Raw genomic sequence first — 5,100 nt, forward strand, 5'->3', positions numbered from 1 at the left:
GGTTTTTTTGACTTTTTTCTATCAGTGAAAATCGGTCCAATGGGCAGCCACCACGTCAATTAGTGGGGGACATGGTGGGGTACGTTTCTGGGTGCGCTCGGCGATTTTCCTGCTGACCGCTTGCTCAGTTTCATTTTGCTTTATCTGGCCTAGAGTCAAGCGGTTGTGCTCTTTGTTCAGCGTTTCTCCTCCTCTAGTGATATTTCGTTTGTTCTCTCGAAGGATCCCGTCCAATCTCCTCTCGCCGCTTCACCGCTGTTTTGCTCCTATAAAATGCTTCCCTCCGATCGAGTCCCCCAATCCACGCCCGTCTTCCTTGCCCACCTCCCGGCTACGCCCATGTCCGTCATCTCGGCCACCTCCCGGCGCCCCTGTCCCCACGGCCGCGACGTCCCCCGTCCTACCTCGCACCGTCCCTCCATCTCCCATGTGCGCAACCAAACTGGTGCCGCAAGCAAATGCCGCACGTCCTTCCGGCCCGGCTGCTCCACCCGCCTCCAGCTAGCTACTCCAACCACGGCGCGGCGGCCGGATCCAATCTATATGGCATGATGGCGACCAAATCCATGACGGGAAAGAGACCCAGTGGTTCCCGCTGTCTCAACTAGGCATGTCTCTTCCCCTCATCCCCTCTCACGAGCACCTCGATGTTGTCTCACGGATCCAGCCCCTTCACAGCCGCCGGCCACCTGCAGCAACCCCAGGATTGACGGCGTCTCCCAGACTGCCGCACAGTCCTGCCCCGGTGGCCTCGAGCTGCAGCTCTGGCACATGGTACAGGACGCATCGCTGCTATTCCCATGCGGATCCACTGAGTTGACGATGTTGAATCAGTTGTGGCTTCCGGACCATTCATGGAGTTATGAAGGGCGTCCCCTTCCATTGTGGAGATGGTTTCAGTTACGCTACAAGGGATTTCATTTCTTCCTGAAAAATTCTGCCAGTCCTTCCTGATTTGCACGTGTTAATGTAACGGTTGAACATCAGTTCTCTCTCATCATCCATTGTGTAGGTTTAAGGACATACATAGGACATGGCAGTTCTCTAATGAGTAGCTAACTGATCGCATTTTTTTCTCGGTGCTCTTTTTTCCAGTTAGTAACATACTGTCAGTGATCATTTGATGTTGATATTTCAACCTCGCCCTTAATTTATCCCTTTGATTCTCTCTTCCAGTGTATGATCTTCAGTGAGTCCTACTAGAATGGAAGACGCTGCAATAATGTCTGAGTAATGGATGATAGTTGCCTTTCTGAGAAACCACAGAAGCTCTCAGGTAAAAAATACACGCAACATGATTATTATAAAGTTGCTGATGCACCTTGCAATACATGTACTCCTATCAGTTTTGTATTCATCCACTACGGATTATAACTATTTACTTGTTGTTCCCGTTTATATATAGTAATATAGGAGTGTGTTTTCCGAGTCGGGTTTTCTGACAACTATAGCCTGTGGGACATGATAGGATATTTTTTTTCTGCATTTGTGAAGGACCAAAATGTCGATTGACTATAGGAATTTAGATTATTTATGTTTCTCTTCAATACTACATGTACTATCTCTGCTTACTGACATTTTTCTTTCGCCATCAATAGTAGCATTGAAAATCAATGAAATTCATCTGTTCACATGTTCAGTTAGCTTGCCTTGATTTCTTCTCTCTGATCAAGTAGAAATACAAATGGAAAAATTCGAAGGGTATTCAGAAAAACATAAATCTCGTCAACAATACTTTGTCTACCCACTTCTCTTTCAGGAATATATTTATGCATTTGACCACGATTATGGATTAAATGGTTCTGAACCTGTGGAAATAGTTGTTAGTTGTAATAACAAGAATTTAGTTCACTACTTGTGAAACGTTTATTATTATGGTTTAGTACGTTATGGCTTTGTTATGGCTCATTTTATTGACCGATGTATGGTTGGTTGTTACCATCTTAAACCCATATTTTGAGACCTTCGAGAAAAGGAGGGCAACAAAGTTTTAGTTTTGGGATGTTGATATCATATAGTGAGCATGCTGCATGTTGTCGTAATGTGTAATTGGATGTTAAGCTAATAACTTGATAGATGAAATTTAGTCGATCTTGCTGTATAAATTCTAGCATGGTGCAGACTGATAGCTAAAATTTTAGTCTATCTTGCACTATAAATTCTGGCAAATGCAGTTGATATTGCCCTATAATTTCTGGCATAGTGCAGACCAGGCTGCAGGAGAAAATGACTTGCCATACTGACACCATACAACACCATGACGATGGTCGATGGACACCATTATGTTCAAAAACTCAACAGTGCTATCTTGCATTTGTACGAGCATCTATGCATTAGGTAAACATCCTTTTTTATTCTTACTTGCCTTGCTTGATATGAACAACAGCAGATCGTTGTCCCCATGCCAAACCATGTGCTGCTACAAGCCGTGGGCCTCTCTCTCTCTCTCTCTCTCTCTCTCTCTCTCTCTCTCTCTCTCTCTCTCTCTCTCTGTGTGTGTGTGTGTGTGTGTGTGTGTAGAGAGAGATTGCTTTATGTCTTTCACGGTGAGGTTTACTTGAGTGCGATGACACAAGGTTAGGAGGAGTTTTAACTGTAAGTGTTCTCCTAATTCCTTCATTATCTACAAGAAGGCTACTTAGTATAACTATAACTGCTCTTCAGGCAGTTAGTTCTGCGACTATTACTGTGTGTGCCACCTCAATCCCATATTCCTATTAGAACAAGGTGTCTTATACAGAACTTCAACACTATAACACCTTGAGGTATTATGACATGTCGCAATAATTAGCAAGTTCTTTTTTGTGGTTAGGATGTACTGCTATATAGCTTGGTCGTTTTATTTAGCATAGTTGAGAAACGATAGAAGGGTAGAATGGACTGTTTGACATAGGTATGACTATAGCAGATAAATAAATGGGCATTTTAATACTATCCCACTGATAGAAGAGTTCACTAACCAACTGAATATACTGAGTGGTTGTGTGTGATACCTGTTGTCGACATGGTAACATGATAATCAGATGCAACCACAATGGTAACACTAAACTTGAATATGACAATGGTAACACTAAATTTGAATATGCCATTGAGGAGAAGCACTCCACTGTTGATGGTATGCTGTTAATTTGTTAGCTTCTTAGATTTTCTGGATAGTGATGTGATGTGTTCCCTTTGGTTTTTTTTGGATCCTAACATACACAAGCATGTCTTTAGCAAATCTTTATGCTATCAAACTCTTATGTTCAATTTGTAAATCTGCTAATAATTCTTTTATTCAATTAAGTAAATGGATTTCTTACAAATCGTATCATGTTTTGGTTTGTAGGTTGGAAACTTCAAGTCTTAAGTTTGTTAATGAGAGCAATGCAATATTCTAAAGGGTCTGACGTGTAAGCGAAACAGGTGTATGTCTATCCGTCCGCTGAAAACCATATTTAGGTGTTGTAGAAGCTCTAAATAATTAGTTTTTTCTTGCTTTCAAGGTGCCATTTTATTTCAGGATTTGCTGAAGTAATCAAGTAATGTGGAGCAGTTGCTCATTCAAATTTTATATTTTCTTAATCATTACCCTTCCTTGTTAGTGCTGTACTACCTCTGTAGATAAATGTAAGACTAACGTCCTACTTTTCTTTACAGAGGGAGTACTTTTTTTGGAGTATTAATTTCTGTCATTCTGATGTATTGTCATTCTTGCCTCTTTCTTTGGTTACAATTTTTTCTGATAATCGCTGTTTGAATTAGATTTTTTAAGTTATATCGTGGACCTTTTCTTATGTCCAATTAGTTCTGATTTGGCAAAAACCAAATTGCCAAGTGTTGACAATTGGCACACTGCAATGTTGCTTACAGTGATTGTTGAACGTTAACTCGAGGTATCCTGCGTGGTTTGGACTTTGTGATGCTAATTATCCGTCGTACCAGTTGATATGCCTTTAAAGTTGAAGCCATAAAAAATGTAGTGCACATTGATTTTCTTTGTGATACTTCACATCCCTTTGTTTTGGTGGTAGTACATTGTAGCCTGTAGAAGTACGAGCTTTATTTTTGCATGATTCATGTTTTTATAGTTCCATACATGGTTATCTAATAAGCTAGCCAAAGTTAGGTGATGGTGTTATCCAATTTATACATCTTCACAAATGCTGCTTAGCTAAAATTTCCTTATTGTTCAAGAATAACAGGTGTTCAAGCAATATGACAACGAATCTGATTTGTACTAGTGGGTGATCGAGAGCCTGGTTATTGATACAATGCAACTTTACTGTGAACAAAAATGTTCCTTGAAAGTTGGTTGACACTTCTGGATATTGATACAATGCAACTCTGCTGTATGGGAATTGCATATTAATTAGGTCTTTTTACTATACTGCATATATACACTTAGTGACACTTCCTTGAAACTGAAGGAAATATTCTTTATATTGTAGCAATACTTGGACACTTCCTTGAAACTGCATATATACACTTAGTGACACTTCCTTGAAACTGAAGGAATTATTATGTTGATTTTTGTATGTAACAATACTTGGACTGTATGGCCTTTCTTTTTACTATACTGCATATATACACTTAGTGACACTTCCTTGAAACTGAAGGAATTATTATGTTGATTTTTGTATGTAACAATACTTGGACTGTATGGCCTTTCTCTGATTTATGTTTACGTTTCAAGGCCACATGGCAGACTTTCTTGCTTAACATCGATAGTACTTCCTCTATAACGTAATATACGATGTTTTCTGACATTGTCATGGACTCTAAAACGTCTTACAAAAAGTTATGGATGGAGGAGAAGGCTGCTACTTCTGTTAATCCCCAGTTTATTTCTTCAGATTACCATGATGCTATTGTATTATCCAGCCTTGTGTTATTTGCACATCCCTTCTCCATGCCCAGTACAATCAGTCACATTTTCAAGAAAATGAGGGAAATATGCTTTTAATTGCAACTCATGCCAATGGACTTTGCAGTGAAGTGCCAGAGGTTGGGTGAGTTTGAAAAAAAAAGTAGCAGAGTATTTGAAAGTTGGTCTTGCCATATTTTTTGAGACATACCTACTTGTTTGGAAAAACCTACTTTCTCAGGATATATATCACC

The 5,100-nt window shown here is 39.9% G+C and overlaps 1 long non-coding RNA gene across 1 annotated transcript; it reads left to right on the top strand.

Moving 5' to 3' along the window:
- Positions 1 to 599: 599 nt before the first annotated feature.
- Positions 600 to 4,646, top strand: LOC123161493 (uncharacterized). The gene is made up of 3 exons (XR_006480726.1): positions 600 to 1,276; positions 2,209 to 2,337; positions 3,329 to 4,646. It is a non-coding gene; the product is annotated as an uncharacterized lncRNA (long non-coding RNA).
- Positions 4,647 to 5,100: the final 454 nt, after the last annotated feature.

This window comes from Triticum aestivum, chromosome 7B (assembly GCF_018294505.1).
Source record: "Triticum aestivum cultivar Chinese Spring chromosome 7B, IWGSC CS RefSeq v2.1, whole genome shotgun sequence".
NCBI lineage: Eukaryota > Viridiplantae > Streptophyta > Magnoliopsida > Poales > Poaceae > Triticum > Triticum aestivum.